At 46.6% G+C, this 22,532-nt stretch overlaps 1 protein-coding gene across 4 annotated transcripts in view; it reads left to right on the forward strand.

Moving 5' to 3' along the window:
- Nucleotides 1-22,532, forward strand: part of DIAPH3 (diaphanous related formin 3) — a 2,562,783-nt gene that overhangs the window by 2,468,616 nt on the left and 71,635 nt on the right. The window lies entirely within an intron of this gene.

Below are 22,532 nucleotides of genomic sequence, written 5' to 3' on the forward strand. Positions count from 1 at the left end.
AGGTGCGGAAGCTAATCACTGCTATGGGGGGGGTCTGAGGATGAATTTCTTCATTTGGACTCAGCCTTGTGCTTTTTTGTACTGAGGGCTTGGAGATCTGGGGTAAACCAGGAATAGAGATGTTGGATAGGTTTCTTTTTTGCGAGGTGCTAGAGGCGCATTGGAATCCATAGTAAAGGTCATTGTTTTCGAATACAGGTTACCTAGCGTGACTGGGTCTGTGATGTGATGATACTCGGACTATAGCGGGTCAAGCAGGGGCAAGATTCATTCTTTAGTAAGTTTACGTGAATTACGGGCCAAGGTGGGAGCATGGATGAGTTGGAATGTGTAGGTAAATTGATGGGCAGGAACGTGAAGGCTACCACATGGTGGTCTGTTCAGGGGCAATGGGTGTTCGAGCAAAGACTTGGCAATTAAGGTTGTATATACAATCTAAAATGCATTCTTTGGGATGGGTTTGAGTCATAACACAGAAATTAAAGTCCAGGTCACTGAGGGAGCTGGCTACATCAGTGGCATTCGTGTCATCGGGGTCATTGAGGCCTGGGTTCAGGTAACCTAGGAGGAAAGTTTTGGAGGTGGGTTTGACGTTAGTGCCTAGGGTTTGAAGGAGGTCCCCTTCAAAGGAGAGGAGGGGGCCTGGTGGGCGCTAGATAACATGGATGGAGATAATGTCTGTTTGACAGAGAGTATGTCGCTGTTAGCTCGTAGGGTAGTGCTAAGCTGTCAAACTTCTGGGCTCAACCACGAAAACTGAATCAGATCCTGAGTTATCTGACTTTATTCCCTAACTGGTACTTCCGAGACCTTTTTCTGAGATTCAGATTGAACATTTTACCAACGGGAGAAATATTACAAAGAAGAAAAAGGTTGGATATCCGTGAAAGCTGCAGAATGTGTAAAATAAAAGGAGAGATAGAATCTCTGAAACATCTCACACTACAGTGTACCGGTTTAAGGAAAGAGCGAGAGTAGTGCTTGGGGGACATCATTAGAAGTCACATGACAAAGAATGTTGATGAGTGGTGGAAGACTCTTGTAGAAGGAGAAAAAATGAAAATAACATTGGCACTCATAAGACTAGTGATTCTAATTCTCAAGAAACTAGAGGTGATCAACAACATGACCCAGGCACAATAAGGTGTTACCAAGCTCTGCTATCAGGATACTGTACATCCAACTGAAGACACATCATGGAAGAATGGACATGATCAGGTTAAAGGTTTCAAATATGGAAACCATACAATCTGTTTAAATAAAATAATAAATAAGCTGTCTAATAGGGAGAGAATCTCTCGCCATAAAAGCAACTCCCCACCTCTTGCGTTTAGTCAATCACTGTGGAAAATGGTGAATCACTGGGGGATGGCGATAAACAGGACAGGCCTGCAGCTGCATGTAACCAGGTCTCTGAGATGGCTAACATCTCTAGGTTGGTGACGGTGATGAGGTCATGGATGTCAAGTGGGTGGGCTCGGATGTATCTTGCATTTACTAGGGCACATTCAATTGGAAGGTCAATGGACTTGGTGTTAGTTGTCCTGCTTCGAGGGTTTGGGGGCTTGAGGAGGTAGGATGGTCATAGGGCAATAGTGTGTCATGTTGTGTTGGTCTGCTTGGACTGTGTACTAGTAAGCAGAGGAGTGGTCAGGAGAGCTGCCTTATTGTCGAGCTGGTGTTTGGCTGCACTTAAGGGCAGGTGGCGTGGCCTTTCTGTTTTGGCAATAGGATCAATGGCCACTGAATCAGGGTGCAGCTGCGGCGGTGCGCCTCTCAAGGGAGTCTTCTTGAGAGAGGCTTGGATGTTATCTTGGGAAATCATGACTGCAGGAGGAAATGGAATGGCGTCAGGATGCTTTGAGAATCTTGGCCGGCGGGAAGCTAGGCTTGCAGGCTGGCAAAGAACAAGACCATGAGATGTGCTGGGCAAGGAGTTGGAAGGCCACAGTAGGGTCATTGGCAACCATTGTGCTACTCTTGGTGGAGGTGGTGGCGAGCATATGATTGATACCATTAATCGGGACAGGCTATGGGCCAAATTGCATGGATGGCATATCCGGGAAGATCTATTGGTGATTTTGATGTGCAGTCACGCCAATTATTCAGTCCATGTGGGGTTGAATAGGTTGAATAGGTTTGGGCACTTAACAAATGACTTTAAAACCTCACGTGGCCTGTGCCAAGGCTGTGTCCTGTCTCCCCCCCCGCCTATTCAACTGGCTGATTTACCCCAACACCTGAAAGCGGCAGCCTTTGTCCCAATCAAACTGGGAGATCTGAGGGTGTCCTTTATGTCCTATGTGAACAACATCATTCTAGTCGATTGTACACAGGTAGGACTACAAAGATTGATAAAAGCCATTGTGTCGTATACTGAGGAGAATGAATTAGGCATTAAGACTAACAAGACAGTCATACTTCGTTTCTCCTCTGACTCAAACAAGCCCTACAGATTTACACGGACATTTGATGGTCTAGTCGTAATTCCAATTTCTGAAATTAATTATCTAGGTATGCTTTTTAGAGTGAAACCGAGGAAGTCTCTTGTAGACTATTCCAAACAAAAGATTGTGCCGTCACTCGTATACAGACAGGAGACTTCATATCTGTCACGAGATGTAGATTAGGCCATAATTGAAGGCCTAATTTGGAGAAAGGTCCTTAAATTGCCTGCATGTGTCTCGATGGCCGCTCTTCAGTTTGAATTGGGTATGGTCTCACTGAAGGCTTGGTACCAATGGAGGGTTTTGTCTTTTTTTGGCACATATTTTTCGAGGGAGAAGTTTCAGCAATGACTTCGCTGACTGCGATTAGGCGATTTTGTCTCTATGCATGTGGCATTCTGCTTAAGATTAGAGTCACCACTGCGTTGCTGATAACCACGCCACTCCTTGTGAAGAAATTACTCTTTAGAGAGGATTTGATTAAAAAAATTAAGAAAATTAGATTGTATCCTCTATATAACAGTTTTTCATGGATCTAGAAGCCAGTGACTGTGCTACCAAGTTATCTAGTGCGTTTTCCTCATGCCTACTGATGGCAGTAATTCACGTGTTTTCAGCTGAATGTGCTTCTGACTGGTGAAATACGGGCTATCAGATCAGGAATTACTCCAGGCGGTGTGGCATGTGAACTTTGCAAGACGCCAGGTATGAACAAGACTAGACATCATATGGTTGACTGTAGTGCCATTCAGAAGCTGAGGTTGAAGTACTTTCTAAGATTTGTGGAAAATGAAGAGTGGCTACAAAGAGAGGAGTTCGATTATAGAGTGCTTGGGGGGACATGAGGTGGGCCTAACCATCGCTGTGTTGAAATTCTTGCAGTGGGTATAGTGCCTATAAAGGATTAATGAAAAAAGTATATTCCTTTGAAACTGCGTACAGTCTGAAACTGGTCTGTTTTAAGTTTGGGATTTATTATTAATTTATTAATACAGATCTATTTACTTATTGCAATTATCTTATGATTTCGTTTTCTGATTGTTGATATTATGTTTATTGATTGTATTTAGATGTTAAACGTTTTATCTATAATGTTGCTACTTTTACAAGCTGTTAATGTGTTTATGTATGACCAACTTGTTTGGTCAATTCATAATAAATAACAAAAGAAATAGAGAGCTGATGGTTTAAGCATATTATTCTCACAGCATTCATGATACGTTGCTCTGCTTTTTTTCCAGTTGGTATTAGATGGAATGTTCAGTTATGTTTGTACCGTGCACTTCTCTCTCACAAGACATCAACCTGCATAGCAACTCTTTCGCTCTACCTACTTTTTTCTCTACATTGCTCCATATTCCTCTCCTCAATCTTCAAAACCCTGAACCGTATATCCGTTTAACTGATAATAACTTTCAAAAAAGTTTGTTTTGTTTAATTTCGACTAAGTGGCTTTCTTTTGAATTAGTTTGCCTTTGTGTTATTTTGTTTTATTTCATAAAAAGTTTTGTTTTGATTTTGGTTAGCACTTTTTAAAAATCCCTTACACTTTTTGTGTTACATGGTGCAGCGTCCGCATCCCCCCCAAAAATCCTCTTTCGCTATCCCTGCAAACAGATCGTTCTGTATTTTGTAGGTTCTGTTGCTGCAGGCTCCCATTCTGCCCATGCCCTACTTTTGCACAAAGAGGCTCTCCCCTACGTGAGGGGTCAGCAATGCGAGGCGGACAACTTTTTGTTGATTGTTCAAAACATGCCATTTTACAAGTACAAATTATATCAAAATGCCTCACTATCCCTACTTTGATGAGGATTTCACTGCCTAACAAAACTAAAGGGGAAACAGTCTCTCTGGCCCTCACAATAAGCATGAAATGCAAAAGAAAACATATGGCAATTCAATTAACATCAACAATGATATTCACAGTTACTCATACGTACCGTCCCCTTTCTTCCATCCTTGTGGGCGTCCTCCAACATAGCGACGCTACCGGAACCTTTAGCAGTGAAAAATTGAGCTTACCCTTTAAAGTTTGTATAGCACGCATGGGTGCTGCCTTGGCCGTGGAACACCCCACCAAGGCCCCGCCCTCCGCCGCATCACCTCAGTCCCTTTTTCCGCACAGCTGGTGTCGGACCTGGCAGTCAGCGCAAGGCTTTTTTTTTACTTTTCTGCTTGCTCCCCGTTTGTTTTTCCAATTCTTATTTCAACATCCCTTCAGTGCCTCGCCTACCCTGGCGGATGTTGATCGCAGGAGGCTTCACGAGGCATGCCTCATGCAACCGTTCGCATCTGGCCTCTGACCCCCCCCCCATGCACTCTGTCTTAAGTGCTTGGGGCCTTACCACCGCTGGGACTCATGTTCAGCCTGCAGCTCTCTGTCACAGGGCATTGTAGAATAGTTTGTTGCGGTGGAGGGAGATCTTTCACACTTCTCTGCCCCACCTTACAGACTTTGGCTCCAGGACCTCTCGTCAAGACAAGGTAGGCCCTCTGTTCAGCACGGCTCGACAGCACGGCGACTCCTTCCCCGGGGTTCCCACGCATCACGGGTTCCTCAGATTCAGGTTCTTGTAGGCCCGAGGCCAAGGCTACCAGCCCTCAAGCTGAGGGGATCAGGGGCCGCTAACAGGCAGTCCTCGGAAGGGTGATCAGGCTCATCCTCTTCTTCTAACCGAGGGGTTAATGGATTGTCAAGTGCCACCTCCAAGTGTCTGTCTTTGGCTAGATCCAGCACGGCTACCAGCATAGGTGCCAAAGGCTCCCAGCTCGCGAATCAGGGCGTCAGGACTACCAGCTGTCTGGCAGAGGGCTCAGTGCCTACCAAAGGGATCTCTGAGGTTGACTCTTCCGCTTTGGGTGCAAGAACCAAGCTGTATCCTCTCATGTCTGAGGCCTCTCTTGGCTCTGAGCCTTTGCGCCCTCCAACCAAATGGCAGAGTGGCACGTGACAGAGCCTGCCAGGCAGGCGGCCATCTTGGATCCAGCTCAAGGACTGCCAGTGCTTTCACCCATCGAATGGTCTTTGCAGGATCATCCGAGCCCCCTTCCCTCTGGAAGCGGCAGCAGATCTTAAGGTGCAGGTTTTTGATCCACTCAGGGCTACATCTACCCATCAAGCAATACGGCTACAAGCAATATGTGCCCCTGCGCTTTGACCAGGAGCAGAGGGCCAGCACCTCGGAAGACCGGGCCCCTACGTTTCCGGTGGCTTATGAGGACCGCTTCTACGAGCACTTCCTCCTCCTCATGCATTCCCCTCAGATGAAAGGACTCCTGAAGGACATTCTGAAGGAGGTGATCCCGCAGGTGGTGCTGCCCCGGCCCCCTTTTCTGGGTGGTACTCATGTTCCTCCAGGTGCCCGTCCCTCCACCGGTTCAGGCCCCACTGGCTGTTCTGACTCCCGCCTGTACCCCAACGCCTCCCCTGCAACAGCCTTTCGACCTGTCTGCGGCTCCGAACCTGGGTGGGGGGGGTCCTCTTCCAACACCTGTGTCCCAGGGTTCGGATGCCCCTCAGTCTGTAAAAAAGGGTGTGAGGGGCTGATGATGATGACAACCAGGACGATGGACCCTTGGCATCCGTTAAGGCCTTTCATGACCACCTTCAGGGCCTGGTGGTGTTCTTGAGGGTCCCTCTTCCCAAGGAAACCCCTCAGGAGTCGGGTGTGCTAGCAGAGGTCTCGAGCAAACACACTACAATCCAGTCTGGCATACCCCTCCTGAAGGATGTCCTGCTAGTGCCTCGGAAGGTCTGGGAGAAGCCCAGGGCGAGCACCCAGATGAACAAGAAGTTGGACTGCAGGTTTAGCCTGACGGACAGGGAGGCAGTACCCCTTGCCTCCCTCCCCCAGCCCATTCCTCTGTGGTGGCTGCGGCCTCCTTGTATTCTAAGTCATCGTCTTCGTCGTCTCCCTCCACAGGAGCTGCCTCCAGTTGCCTCTCTAAGGAGGACAAAGTCCTTGAGTCCTTGGGAAAGCGCTGTAACTCCATCTCAGTACTGCATCTGCGGCAGGCCAACGCTGAGGCCCTCTTGGCTGTGGCTAGCCAGAAGCTGTGGCTGGAGCTCAGGGAATTTCTGCCCGACCTCCCTTCGGACAAACAAGTCTCCTTCAAGGCCAGCCTGGCAGATACTCGGGCCATTATGCAGGACCTCATGGAGTCTTTGATCACCCACATTGAAACAGCCAGCAGACGACTGTGCCTTGGAGTCCAGATGAGAAGGATGGAGTGGATGCATGCCACAAAGTTTTCATCTCACCTTTGAGGCCGTGGACCTTTTTCATTCATCCACTGATGACGAATTGACGAAGAAGGAAACCTCCACTCAAACTGCCAGGTCCTTGGCCATCCTGAATAAATCGGGTCAGAAGTCCTTCCCTCAATCCCAGGCAGAACTGAGTTCAAACCCGTGCTTTCTCCAGCTTCAAAAGATTCAGAGACAGCGGTACACAGAGGCCTGACAGGTCGCCCAGCGACAACAGGAAGAAGCAGCAGAGGACGTTGCGCAGGTTTTTCCACTCCGCGTCCTCTGCTGCCAAGAAGCAGTGACGTCAAGCCTGGAAACTCAGCTTGCCTCTGGGGGGCCATTTGGCTCTGTTCTGGGACACCTGAAAGCATCTCTTCAGCAATCTGTGTATCCTCTCTAGCCTCTGCAGGATTCAGTCTTTCTCCTCCTATGCCTCTTCCATCCTCTCCTCTTCTTTGTCAGATCGGGTCCCCGGCTCTTTTATGGGTGGTCCTTTCGCTCTTGGAGATGCAGGCCATATAACTGCTTCCTCTTGTAGACGGGGGCTTTGGTTACTATTCCAGGATTTTTGCAGTACCCAAGAACAACCAGGCTGGTCTGAGGGTAGTCCTGGCCCTTTACAGACGTGTTCCGATTCCTGCGCCGAGCGTCCTGGAGATGAAAGAAGGTGAAATCTATGTATTGTAGCATTGCTGATCTCTTGTTGCCATAGCGGCGATCTAAAGCAACAGTTGTTACAGAAACATATGAGCCAGACATGAGCTCCAGCATTGGAGTAGTTATTGCGATATTGTAAAGATTATACAGATATTGTAAAGGATAACACTTAAACTGAAGAAGGGGCGCTAGCCCCGAAACGCATAGTGTATAACTTATAGAAGAATTCCTCAAATCAATAATATACCCTCTTGATTGGTGTTTCATTACTTTAATATAAGTTCAGGATTGTTATCTGACATGATGCATAACATGGTGTTAAAAAAAAAACTATGTATTGATGGTGTTTCTTCTTTTTGCCTTTATTGAAACATAATTAAAATGGTTTGTGTTTAACATGATTTTTATTCAAATTGAGATACAAAGAAAATATCTTTAGCCATATGAATTTTCTTTGACATGAATGTATATTGGAAATAAATTATGTATTTGTTTGAGTAATACTTTAATTTCCTTTGTGGAATGTATTAGGGGTAATTACCCCATTAGAGTGACTGTGTCACTTGTCAATTCTTTAGCAGGCTGTTAATTGTGGTAGTCCTGGATCTGTCCTTTTTTATATCGGTCTTTACCGCTGGAACGCTTCAAGAGTATTACTCCCACGCACATAGCTGAGTATCTGTGTACGGGGGACTGGATGTGTTCCCTGGGCCTCAAAGATGCATACCTGCATGTACCCATATGTCAAGTGCATCAGAGGTTTCTGTGGGTAATGATTATTTCGTACCACTTTCAGTATAAGGTACTGCACTTCGGCTTGAACTCAGTCCCTCGTGTCTTCACGAAGTGGATGAACGCAGTAGTGGGCCTACTCCGCTTTGAGGGCCATCATCTATATCCTTTCTTGGATGTCTGACTGGTGAGAGCGGAGTCATCCGCAGGGGTGGTACACTCTTGCCAGAGACTGGCAGATATCCTTCATCAGCTGGGGTTTTCCCTCAACCGGAGGAAGTCACAATTGTGCCCATCTCAAGAACTGGTCTTCCTAGGGGTGCGTTGGAACACTACTGTTCAGTGGGGTGTGTTCTATGCCCGAGAGGCTTCTGTGTCTCTGCAAGGTGATGGGGCAGGGGCACTTTCCGGCCACCACAACCACCTCTGCATGGTGGTTCCAGCACACTCTGGGACTGATGGCCTCCTGCGTGCTCACGATACAGTTTACCCTCCTCAACACGAGGCGCCTCCAGCTCCACCTGATGGCCAATTGGGATCAGGAGCCGGGGGTCTCAGTCGTGCAGGATCCTTATACAACCGCTTCTTCTGCCCAATCTTCGCTGGTGGCTGATGGCTGCCAATGTTTATGTGGGAGCCCCCTTCACCCAACCAGAGTCTACCCTGGTGGTGATGACGGACTCCTCTCTTTCAGACTGGGGGGCTATTCTGGAGGGCAATGCAATTCATGCAGCACGTTCCAGGACGGAAGCCCTGCTACTTATCAATCTGCTCAAGCTCAGGTCAGTGGGCCTGGCCCTCAAGCCATTTTTGCCACTAACCAGGGAAAAATCGGTGCTGTTCAAAACAGACAATTCTACTACAGTGTTTTACTTGAACAAGCAGGGTGGAACCTATGCCCCCTGCTCTGCATGGAGGCAGTTTAGATGTGGAACAGGCCTTTATGGAGGGGATTTGGATTTTGGCAATCCACCTGCTGGCGGATAGCAATGCAGGAGCGGATCAGCTGAGTCGCTTTGGGTTTAACACCTATGAGTGGGAATTGCACAACGACTCCTTGTTGCCCCTGTTCCAGCATTGGAGGGTCGCAGACCTGGATTTGTTTGCATCTCCCCAGAATGCCAAGTGCCCCCATTTTACCTCATGGTCAGGTTGGGGGTCACTGAGAGATGCCTTCCAGATCTATTGTCTCGGCCGCAGGTGTTATGCCTTCCCACCCACTCCTCTGCTCCAATGGACCCTCAGCAAGTTCTGAGCCTCCGTAGGCTGCAGCCTCATCCTGGTTGCACCCCTACTGGCCTTCGAGACCCTGGTTTTCAGATCTGCTACAGTTGTTCTACAAGGGCCCCGTCCACCTTCCGAAACCCTGCAGGAGTTGCCTGACACAGCAGGGCGGGGCAGTGGAACATCCGGACCCAGACAAACTGGCCCTGGCGGCCTGGTTCCTGATCAGCCGAGGCTTCAGCATGCTCAATTTTCAGTTCACAACTGAGACATTCAGCAGGCGAGGAGGCCCTCGACCTGGTCCCAGTATAAGAGCAAATGGACTAGGTTCTGCCATTCGGCTCACGACAAAGTTCTGGACCCTGTCCTCTGGATGACGTACTGGCCTTTTCGGCACACCTGGCTTGCTCTGGAGTTCAAGTGGATACTTGCAGCACATATTTGGCAGCCATTGGGGCTTACAAGAATTCCCCAGAGCATGTGTTTTCAGCAGCCAACCCGGTGGTTAAGGCCACCGTAAGGGGTTGTCTAGGCTTTTTTCTCCCATGCATAGGACACCTCTGGTCTGGGACCTCAATGTGGTTCTGGCAGCTTTGCAACGCAAGCTTTCCAAGTTGATGGCCGCTGTGGAAATCCGCTTGGTGATGCTAAAAACTTTTTTTTTATTGATGGCTCTCACCTCTGCATGCAAGGTTAGTGAGCTGCGGGCGAAGTCTTCGTGCGGTCCCTTCACCACATTTCACAACGAAAAGGTCATCTTGCATACTCACCCAACATCTTGCCCAAGGTGGTCTCTCTGTTCCATCTTAATCAAGAGATCTGCCTGCCAGTGTTCTTCCTGAACCCACAGTCTGAGGCAGAGAGGGCCCTACATTCCTTGGACCTCAAGATGGTTCTCAAATTGCATCTCTCTGAAGAAATCCTGCAGGAAGTCTTAGGCCTTGTTGGTGACTTTTGAGGATGACTCCTCCGGCTCTCCGGCTTCCAAGGCTTCCATTGCCGTTGAATGGTTCAGGCCATTTCGGAGGCGTACACGGCCACTGGCAAACCGGTTCCTGAGGGGATTCATGCCCATGCGGTCAGAGGTAAGGCCACGGCCGTCGCATTTCAGAGACATGCGTCTTGGGATGTTTTCAGAAAGGCAGCTACTTGGGCCACTCCTTCTGCCTTCTGTAGGCCCTGCACACTGGACACCAGCTCCAGACGCGATGAAGAGTTTGGTCAGGTGATTCTGAAGAACCTTTTCGCGTCATCCTAGACATGTGGCAGGTTTTCACAGCTCCACCGTATGTTCTTTATCAGTGGAATCACCCGCAAGGATGGAGAAAAGGGGATGGGATGTATGAGTAATTAATATTACACACCATAGTGACAAGAGTACCTGTAGTCCCCTTTCCTCTATAAGTCCCACCCACCACCCCCGCTAGTATGCCAAGTGCTAATATATACTAAGAGTAGCCAGCTATCTAAGCGTTCAATGTGTTCAAAGGGGACTGAGGTGAGGCGTCGGAGGCCAGGGCCTCGGTGGGGCTTTCCCGTACTATATAGCCTTACATTCTGCGGGCGGCAACACTATCATGTGTTGGGGAATGGTCATTATCCCACGCTATAATGAGTCCTTTTGATGTCTGTAAGGCAGACAGTCGTGATAGCATTATAAGCTTTGAAGTTCTGGTAGTGAACTGAACATTTTAGTTTAGCAGTGGCTAAAGCAAATATACACAAAGGGCCTCATTATGACTGAGGCGGTAGCCGTGCTGGTAAATACATTACCAGCAATGGGGATCTACCGGGGCGGACCCGGTAATTCCCCTTTGCCTGGTGCCATAATAATTACTCCCCATTCGAGTCCCATAGGGCTCAATGGGGAGGTCAGATGTACCAGCACCATTCGTGAATGGTGCCGGTGCATCCGACATGGTCTGCACGCGGGTGCTGACTTGGCGGGCGGAAAGGCACCCGCGAGCAGAACTCGTAGTTTTCCGGTCTGGTAAGAACGGTACCAGCAAGTTTACCGTCACGTTTGTAATGAGGCCCAAAGTGTTATTACATTAAAACTGGTTTTATTTTGTAATATTTAAACGTGTGTCTTTATATAGTAAGTATTTTAATTGTAAACTTGGTTGAACCTGCAGAGTTTTAGCATGAGTATGCATTACGTGTAAGGTCAAAAGGAACCGTTTTTCTATCTGAAAGTGCAGGCATTGTTCCATGTTTTGTCTTTCGCTTTTGTGTGCTGCATTGGATGATCTCTGTCACATGGAAGGTGCATTAGAAGACGTCCTGCTGGGTAATGGCATTGATGTTTTCATGAATGTAGAGAAATGCTTTCTGCTGTTACCTTGTCTTCTTCTGAAGTCCGAGTGTTTGGAATGCAGTTACTACCAGTAGTTATAATGGGCCTGCAATGATGCCAATAACGACCTCACTGTGCTAATCGCCATTGTTCAGTGATAAAGATACACGTAATCCAAAATAGTTGGTACATTATTGTATATGAGCTGTCATTTCCTCTGCCACCTTTCTTGGATAGTTCCAAAGGAATGCAAATTATGCACATTATAAAGCAATTTTCAATACAAGTTTTGAACTATTTCCTGGATTTCCCTTCAAGGTATTTTCAGATGGGGGGTAATTATCTGCTACTACCATGCAAGACCTTTTGCTCTACAACGGATAGAATAATTTTCATTTAATCACCGTGATTTATGTTTCTACATCTTCTTGTGTGTTTTCCTTTCAGCTCTTCTTTGCTTAGCACTCTGCTCACACATCCCTTGTACTTATTATTCAAGTAATCACTCAGAACCAAAGAGCATCAGTTTAAGCACTACGTGGCAGGAAAGTGTTAAGGCTCCTGCTATCTGGGTGGAGTGGAATTACATTTGAAATGTGAAGCGTTTTTCTGTAGAAAAGTGAGAAAATCAATTAATCGGATATTTCAGCATCTCACATCCCCATTTATCACTTGCTTCATCGATAACCCTGTTAGAGAGAATTGCTGTCAAGGCACAACAGTAAAGCTTATTGGTCAAATGTATTAATGTTGGGTATTTTGCCTATATTTTCAATTTTAACTTTGACTACACCCTTGTTTGCGAAACAGGATGAGCCGTAACAGTTACTACACTGCATCACAGCTTGCATTAACAATGACGTTCTTACTACGTGTATAGATCGATAACGCTTATGTGATACTGCAGCCTAAGCCTCATATGGAATGCAAACGGATTGTGTATGACTCCCGGGTTTAAATGATAAAAACTGCATCCTGCACAAATCGCTCATTCCTTCACGCCAGTGTAGGCACAGGGCCGTTTGATATTGCTGGTTGCTGTCTTCTTTCCTGCAAGCTTTCCGGAGTACTATTCTACAGGAATAGGATCATAGCCTTTTTGACCTAGCATAATGTTTTGCTCAGCATACAAAATGTCCTTCTTTTGTTTTAACTGCAAAGCAGGGCTCACGCCTGGCTCGTTCCCAGCCCCAACTTTGCCCACCAGAGTTTATCCATAGTCTGTGTGACTAGAAACCTTTCCACCATATAGTGTTCTCTCTACCATTTTTCTAGAATTTATTCTTCTTTGTTTCATCATATGATTTTACCTTTGCCCATTGGGGCCTTCCAATTTTTCTTCCTGGTGCAGCTGAGTACACCATTTTTCAGTGTAATTTCCCCACTCCCTCTGCTTGGAGTTTATAAGACCTGGCTACCACCAGGACTGGTGCTCGGGCTATGATGCCTTTTTGGTGTGTATACTCGGGAGGAGATTCCCGCACTTTAAGAACATGTTTTCTACCACGCCTCATCAATTGAGAGTGTTCACCTAGGCAAAGGGGAGGAGGAAGGTAATCAACACCATTTCTAATGGATGACATCCGCCCACTGATTAATCATCTCAGCTATATATCTTCCATGCCAACTGTACTCAAACGTTTTTATCGACCTGGGGTCCCACATGTGGCTCTTTGTCAGCTCCGGCCTACTCCAGTGCCAACCTTGATGATAGATATGACATTAGGGGCAGTATATATGAAGCCATTGCCGCCCCTAAACCACAGTTGCTTTTTCCACTCTCAGGAACACCACTAGTCATTTTACTTTTGTAATTACCTCATGCTGGGTTCCAAGGTAGGTTTCAAGCACTGTAGGGACTGTTCAAAGCAGATCAACATCAACAACCCAGTATTGTTTCTCTTTCTTCCCTTTGGGAGGAACATGATACGGAAGGCTATGGTTTGTGCCAGTCCATACATGGAAATCGAATTAAAAATCTTAAGGAACACTAAAAGAATGGCGGAAATTTCATGGCAAAAAACACCCACCACCCTTAATAAAGCTGTGTTCACTACAGCGGCTGCATCATATAAATCTGCTATCTTATCCACAAAAAAAATCCTACAACACTAGAATCCTTAACGCTAAATCAAGCACCAAGGAGATCTTTAGTATTTTAAAGGAACTAGAATCACCAGCACCTCCTACTGAGGATTGCACTAAGGATGCAGCCTGGTGCACCAAAATCCAGCAAGCCCTTGCCAACAAAATAGCGCTCCTACAAAACAAAATAGAAGCTAAAAAGAGCAGCCTCACGAGTAGCTATTCCGCTAAGCCAGTGCAGGAGCAAGGATTCCCTCTTTGCCCGCCTTTTGCGTTCTCCCAACTCACACCAAAAGAAGTTGAGGACATTATTAAAAACCTAAAACCCTCAAACTGCCAAGGAGACTCTTGTCCGGCCTCCATCATTAAGGAAGGAGCCAAAGAACTATCCTCTTTCATTGCCACCTTGATAAACTCATCATTCAAGACAAGTCTAGTCCCTAACAATCTTAAGGAGGCATGGGTCATGCCCCTCTTAAAAAAAAAAAAAGAAAATACAACCTAGACCCTAACATTCCTACGAACTATAGGCCTATCACCACCGTCCCCTTCCTCCTAAAAATCCTGGATAGAGTTGCGTACCTGCAAATCCAGAATCACTTGGAGGAAAACAACTTACTTGGCCTTCGACAATCCGGTTTCAGGCCTAGACATGGAGCAGAGACAGAACTCCTGGATTTGAAAATCCAGATGGATTAGGCGAAGGACAAAGGCAACCTGGCGATCTTACTATTGTTAGACATGTCTGCGGCATTTGATTTAGTTGACCACCAAATCCTATCTGGGCATATGACCACAGCAGCTGCCTTCTACCCTAATGCGGCTAATTGGATCAAATCCTTCCTGTCCAGCCGCACCACCAGAGTCTTTTCACCCTCGGCCGACCCAATCCCTATACACTGTGGGGTCCCGTCGGGCTCCTGTGTTTCACCAACGCTTTACAACATATTCACAAAGCTCCTCTTTGATCGCCTGGATAACATGGGTATCATCTACACCAACTACGCTGATGACACCCAGGTCCTCATCCAGCTTACAGGCAGCTATGAGGACTCCAAGCAAATTAATGAAATATACCTAGAAATCCAGGCATGGATGGCCACTAACAGCCTCTGCCTAAATGATGAAAAGACTGAGCTCCTGATTGTTTGCACCCAGGCACGCCTAAATAAACTAGACCAGAGGTACATTTCCTTCAACATTGATGGAAACATCATCAAAGTCGCCAAGGAAATAAAAACCTTGTGAATTTATCTTGATTCTACTTTGTCCTTAAAGAAACAAGTCAGCTCTGTGGAGTCTTCTACAGCATACACTAACAAGTTAATCTACGGCTGTAAATCATACCTTTCCAGCAGCATCTGCTTGACGCTAGCCAGAGCCCTAGCGTTATCATAAATCGATTATTGCAATACACTTTTGTTAGGTTCCACTGAACAGAATCTCAATAGACTACAGGTCCTACAAAATAATTCCCTGAGAGCAGCACTTAACATTCCTCGATCCAGCCACATCTCAATTCTCAGTTGGAAAGCCAATTGGCTGTCAGTCCGCGATAGAATTACCCTTCACACTCTGGCAACCACACACAAATGCCTGTCTAATTCAGCCCCCAAATACATGTCAGATAAATTCAGCAAATACCAACCATCTCGGCCAACCAGATCTGCCCAAGCCCACTGCCTCTCAGTACCAAAGTTCAACCTAAAAACCGCAGGAGGAGCTAGCTTACCTGTCCAAGCAGCCAAGTACTGGAATTCCTTGCCTCTCATGAACAGATTTGAACCAGCCTGCCTTGCCTTCAAAACCAGAGTAAAATGATAAACCTAACTACTGAGGCCAGTGTCTTTAGGCTGCTGCTCCTTTTTGCTCTCTATTTATGACTGCGTAACTCTTCTGCTCTCACTTGTAATGTTTGTCATCAGACCATTGGTACACTGATTGTTATCATTATTTATATGTATGCCTGTAACACTTAAGTTTGCCAGCGCCCAGTTACCTCAGGGTTTGGTGTGCTCTACAAATAATAAATACAAAAAATACAAAAGCCCTCTGGGCCTTGCTCATAACTTTTATACCTTCCTCTAGAAGGCAGGAAGTGCACTCTCTTGAAGGTCCTCTGCTGAGGAATCCTCTTCCAAGACTGCCCAGTCTTTGGAAGAGATGGCATTAGAACACCACTCATTGAAGGACAAAAATGGAGTGGAATGCAGTTCAAAGTTGAGAGGAAGGAGGAGACAAAGAGGCATCAGAAGGGGTATTCCACCCCCACCACATTTTTGGGATTCTTCCTCCTCCTCCAAAAAAAAGTAATTGCTCCCATTCTAGGGATGATGGGGAATGTTCTGGAGAATCACCACCCTTGGAGTTACCATTCCCCACTCCCTCTTCTAAACCAGAGCACTTATAGAATGTGCTGCAACAGATATTGGACATCTTTGCCAGTGACTTTGATCCTGGCTCTGATGATGGAGTAAGGGCCACCCACGCTTGGACAAATAGGAAGCGGCACCTTCTGGGTCAGCAACCACATGAACGCTGGCTCAATTTCATCACCAACACTCAAGACTTATCCCTTACAATGCTGGTTGGCTCTGCCTTTGAGCGTTGTAGCCCGGCTCGGGTTTCCACAGTTTCAGCCTTGAAACGGCCAGCAGCGACTCATCACCTGAGTTTATTCCATCTCCGAGGGCCCAATTTTTGGGCCCAACAACAGACCAGATTTTCTATGATTGAGGGTGTAATCCCACCCCTTATGGGTGGAACGTTTGGATTCAGGAGAGGTGGATGGTTTCCCAGAGGAATTTTCCCAGAGGTGTCACTTTAGCAATGAATCTCATTCTGACAGATGCTACCCTCTTCCTTCCCCCTAGACCCAAGAACTCCTAGATAAGAATACCATCCCGGAATTCCACTGCCCAGGAGAAGATGGGGAAACAAAGCAAGGGACGGTAAGGAGCAGGCACCTCACTGGTTCCCTATGGAGAACAAAACTGCAGAAATTTGATGCCATTGTAGATCAGTAATGACCAATAATAATGTGGCTGTAATAGAGGATTTATCTGGTAGAGGGATTTAGGGCACAAGCCCCTGTCAGCACCCACCTGCCCCTCCCTTTCGCCCATATGATACTCACGGGCAGAACATAAACTTGAAGTTCAGGGATAAACTGCCACTGGAACACTATGCCCTGGAACACCACTTGGGACACAAGATCAGAGTGGGGAAAAGTGCAGACAAGCAAGGTGTGCCCAAAAGTGGGCAAGCTGACATGACCACAAGCAAGAGAGAATGCACAGAAACAAAGCAGTGAGGGCAGAATCAGGGTAGCGTGGGAAGAAAATAAAGGGGAGATGCAGAAGCATGCATGAGTGAAAGCACTGTAAGGGAAGAGGGAACCAGAACAGCTTGAGAGAAAACACAGAGAGGTGGTTCAGCAGGACACAAGCGCAAACACCATAACGCAGGCTGGGAATCATGATTTAGTACTGTGACTCCATAACTTATTTTTCTACGCTAACCTCCATACCATGACTTGATGATAGATCTTGCCTGGTTGTGGGCTACAATGGTCTCTGCACCAATCTGAGGAAAAAGTCACGGTTTATCTTCCACAATCAATATAGGAGTTATGCTTCCTCTGCCACAATATAGCTAGAATAACAGGGAAGACTGGAGAATGTTTGACATTAAATGGAATCTTTTCCAGATGACCAGCTTGAGTCACAATAATCCTGGCCGCACAATTCACATTCTCCACTAGTCATTGGCTAGTGATGAATTACTCTCTTGTCAAGTAAGAAATGGTGTGTTATGGATACGTGGTGAATTGAGAGGGCAAGTGACTTTTATGACTGGAAACTTGAAATGATTATCTCTGCCATAATCAATGGTTTACTATTCGTGCATACATCCCTTGTGGTTAAGGGTTTCCCATCCAACATCCTTCTGGGTTCTGTCCAGTCCTTTGGCAATGTAGAGATCACATATGTTACAAAATGCTGATATATGAAATCTTCCGATCCTCTTGAATCTAGTGATTAAACCACTGCTAGTAGCCATGCAACGAGTGACAGAAATTTTGCCTCAAAAGGTTGTTTACTGGGAACGGGATGGCATACTTCTAGCATTGTCCTATGGCCATTCTTCTTCGATGGGCTTTGGTATTTCCCGCTGAGTTGTGGCATTTCCATATATCATGACTGGGCTTCCCACAATATAGACCTAATTCTCTTATCACAGCCTTTATCACAGGCTTTCTCTTTCTGAAGAGATTAATTTTCTCCTAAGGTTCCCACTCCTTTCTCCTCCAATTCCTCCAGTTATTCAGGCGTTTCCTACTGTTTTTGCCAGAGATTTCCTACATTATACTTTCTTTCATCAACCTCAGGACTGAACCTGTTGGTCAATGTGTAATGTAAGCCTTATCTATTTAGTTACAGTGGTATTAACAACCAAGGAGGTTGCTGCCTTTGTGAAGGGAAGCGATGAAGCCCTGGTTCTGGGCTCTGGAGGAATACTGGTCTGTCATATGGCTGCACGAAGAACATGGTGGCTCATGCCTTGAGCAGGCAGTCTTTGACCTCCCACACGTTTTTTCTCTTTCAGGACATTTTGGATGAGGTCTGCACCTTTTCCTGGACCTCTCAAGTGAACGTCTACATCTCCCGTGTCAAAAGGAAGTGAGAGCTGCTCTTGCCTAGGGACTTCCCCTGCAGGGGTATCTGGGGATGCATTGACTGGAAGGAATCTTTGCTCCTCTTTATGTGTTCCCATAGATTCTTGTCATTCTGCTAATTCTACAGAGAATGGGGAAGTTCAGGTCCACCATGATCCTGATCGCCTCAGACTGGGCCTGGAGAACATGGTATTGGAAACTTCTGAACATGTCGATCTGCCCTCCTTGGTGCCTTATAGCAAGGGTGGACCGGCTTTTCCAGTCAGGGGGCTGGGTCCTCCACCCCAACCTCAGCCTGAAAGCATGGCTGCAGAGAGGCTGAGGTATGAGGTTTGGGATTTGTTGGAGGCTGTTGTGAATGAGCTCTACTCTGCCATGAGGCCTGCCACCATGCATATTTATGCCAGCATGTGATTATAGTGTTTGTTTTGGTGCAGGAGCGAAGATCTGAACCTCTTGACAATTCCTATCTCTGCTGTTATAATTTCCAGCTCCGTTTGGCTCAAATGGGCCTGCAGATCAGCACTGTAAAGGGGCACCCCGTCGCCAATACGGTCTTCAAGATGTTCCCTGTGGAAGGGTTAATCATCCCCATGATTGAGGAATGTATGCAGGGATTGGGTAATTAATTTCACCCCATGTCCGTTGTTTGTTCCTGAACGGGACTTAAATCTTGTGTTGACTTTCTGGATGGCGGCTCAGTTTGAGGTCCCCTTTTCTTATTGTTTAAGATTGCTGATCCTTAACCTGATCCCCTGCTTCCCATCACTTCAACTTAGCAGGTGAGTGAGATCCATGCTCTTTACATGAAGCCTCCATACCTGGTATTCTCTAAGGGGAAAATACCTTTGAGAGTTCATCTGACCTTCCTTCCCAAAGTCATGTCAGATTTGCATCTTTCTCGAAAGATTCATCCTCTGGTATTCTACTTTGCATCTCATCCATTCACAGTGGAGGAGAGGTTGCAATGGCTGGATACAAAGTGGGCCTTCCACTACTATGTCTCTCACATGAGGAACATCAGAAAACATGACTAGGTCTTTTTTGGTTATGCTGGTACTAATGCGGGCAGAACCGTTGGCAAGCAGGTTCTGTTTACGTGGCCCATCCTCTGCATTTCACATTGCTGTGATCTGGTTGGGAATGATGTGCCTGATGATCTCATGACTCATTTCACCAGAGGGCTAGTGGGTTCTCTACCCTGCAGAGGGGTGTCCCAGGTTTGGACATGTGTCCGGCAGCTACGTGGGCTTCCTTGCACATGTTTGCCAAGCACTACTGCCTGGATTCCCTGCCTGCTCCGGACCGCTATTTGGGGAGGACATGGCTCCAGAGTATTCTTTATTTAGGTGGTGGTTCTCACTAGCCTCCCTCCTCCCAGGGTTCTGTCTAAGGTGATGATTCGGTGGGAGGAAGAAATCCATTAGAAATACAAATTACTTAACTTTCAGTAATGTTCTTTCTGGTGCAGTTGTCATTTCTTCCATAGATTCCTCATCACTCTCCCATCCTACCCCTTATGATGGATAGCTTTTTCACCTCTTGCCATTCTGCAGTCTCTTAGTTATTGAGAGCTAGGGGAAAAGTAGGAACAGGTGTCATGGGATGCTGTTAGCTCTTTATGTACCGCCCCTGATGTCACATCTGGAATCATGGGTTCAGATTGGCTACCAAGGAGCTACATAATTCCCCTTGGCAGATGAAACTTTTCTGGAGGCAACTGATGCAGGTATATATATATCTTAGCTAAGGAATCTGTGGAAGCAAAGACTAATCCATCAGAAATAACATTACTGAGAGGTAAGTAATTTGTTCTTTCGAATGGTTTCCCTCCTCCCACAGATTGCTCAGCTTAGAAATACCCTAGGTAGGTGCCAGTCTGTACATGTTCGGGCACTGCTATTGGAACAACACTGATATTTTATTTGACTGCGTCATGTCTCGCTCAAAAGCCTTGGGCTCTATGCCCTGGAAAGGCTGCAAAGCAGGGGGCTGATCCACACTGAGTTTGATGTCTGGTACCGGATTCCAAAACTGGCAAATGAAGCTCTTGTCAGTCGATGTATCCTAAGGCTGAGAAAGAACATGTTCCAAAGTCTTAACTGCCCCTGATAATTTGGGCTAGAACCCAGCTCAATCTGAGCCGTGTACCTCGCAGGACCTGGAGAAATCTCGGACTGGTCCTCAGAGACCTCCAAAATACGACCCTTCCCCTGCCTCCTCTGGATAGATTGCTTGTGTACAGAGATTGCAGAACCTCTGCCTAAGGTACTGCAGAGATAGTTCCCAGTCATTCAGGCTCGGATTACATTCTTAACATTTCTAGTGCCAAATAAAACACATCTTTGACCGCCATTTTCTGAACAAGTATCTCCACACATACAAGTTTAAGATGGTCTACCAGGCACTTTCAAAGGAAACATATAAAGTACCTCTGATTTGTTTTAGGAAGGAAGGGATGCATTCCCAGTTTACTTCATTTCTTTTCAAGTGGACATCCACATCAAGGGTCTTTACAGGTTTTCCAGCGGCAGTCTATATTTTTAGAACATGCATGCAGGCGGAGTCGTGTGCAGAGTCAGTCTGCGTCAGTCCCCTTGCTTTTTTTGTTTCAAGGGGAGCTGCAGCGACTTGCTTTTCCCCAAGCAGATCCATCCAATTCATCGTTTTGTACTGTTCTGTACTGTGCCTTTAAGGATCCCGGGCTGTGGGCTGGGCCTATAAAGCCTGAAACAACGCGCGGAGTCGTGCACAGAGTCAGTCTGCGTCAGTCCGCGACTGGCCGTGTACCGGGCTGTGCTTCTGTCATGACCGCGCAATCGAGTCATGGGGGGCCGGTAATAAGGCGAAAAACTATCCAGCAACGCCGGATGCTAAACCCTTGGACCGCTCTTAAGGCAGACTCTGCTCACGATGTTTCCAAAGTAAGCGCTGTTTCATGTGGTCATATGTTAAATGAGTCATCAGAACCATCAGAATTGTTGCCCGACCCCATAACTTCCTCTGTAGCTGGTAAAACGCCTGTAGCACCGTATATGTCTGGATTGGATACGCCAGCGGGCGCGAAGTGCGCAAAAGGCGCAAATGGCGCTACAAAGGGTCAGTCGGCCTTGACTGGCAAACTTGACAACCAGTCGGACCAAGCACAACATCAAGCACACGTTCAATCTGATGTGTTGGTTCCGGCGGCCTTAGTAGTTGTCATGAATCAAGTCGCTCGAGCTGGGTACCTTACTGAGACTGATGAAGTTGAAGTTGTTGCCTTGACTGACAAGGACGTTCTGAATACTGACACTCTTTCACAGAGACGTCTCCTAACATTAATAGACTTACCTCCTGTTGCTTTTAGTCCATCAAGTACGTCTCCATTGAACGTCTTTACATATACAGCGGCGAACTTAATTACTTCCGAAACTGTGGATGAATTTTTTTCACCCTTTGAATTTACAGATGCAGAGTTAATGGAAGCCTCTCAATGTGACGAGGGAAATGAGGGCCTGAATGTCTCTGCAGTAGCAGTTACCCCTGTGAACATCGAAGCTGCGGCTGACGGTCTCTTAGCTATAGACATAGCTTCAAACTACGTACATTGTCTTAGCGGGAAGCACTTATTAAAGTCTGTAATCCAGCCGGCTGTAAAAGGAAAATGCCATCCAAAAAGAAATACAGCGTCTTAAATCCAGCACAGTCAAAGTCTGCCAAGGCACACGAGACGCTGTTTCTTCGCCATTCTCCTCTTTTTCATAACCATTCAAAGGCCAGATCAAGTTTACCAGAGTCTTTGCATCATAGTAATGATGACTCCAGTACTGAGAATCAGGCAGCCTGCTCAAACGAAATTGTGCATAATTCCTTGGCGAATTGTTCTACCCTTAGACCGTCATCAAATGAAGCCGGTAACATAGGTGGAGTAGTGGATTCGAATACACACGAAATCCACACTAAGTCAAGTATGCAACAAAACAGCATGGACTCATTTAGTACTCCGAGAAATGTAGGTTCACGCTCAAAGTCAGGACACTTACTGCGAGACATCACAACAACTTCAGCTGTGAATTCATCCACAATCAGTGACTCACATTCTGAAACTGCAAATAGTACCAATTCTTGTTTGGCTGAAAATTCCGGTTCCAAGTCAAAACCCAGTCTGTCATCTGCTGCAGC

Source organism: Ambystoma mexicanum, chromosome 7q, assembly GCF_040938575.1.
Source record: "Ambystoma mexicanum isolate Mex_15411 chromosome 7q, UKY_AmexF1_1, whole genome shotgun sequence".
NCBI lineage: Eukaryota > Metazoa > Chordata > Amphibia > Caudata > Ambystomatidae > Ambystoma > Ambystoma mexicanum.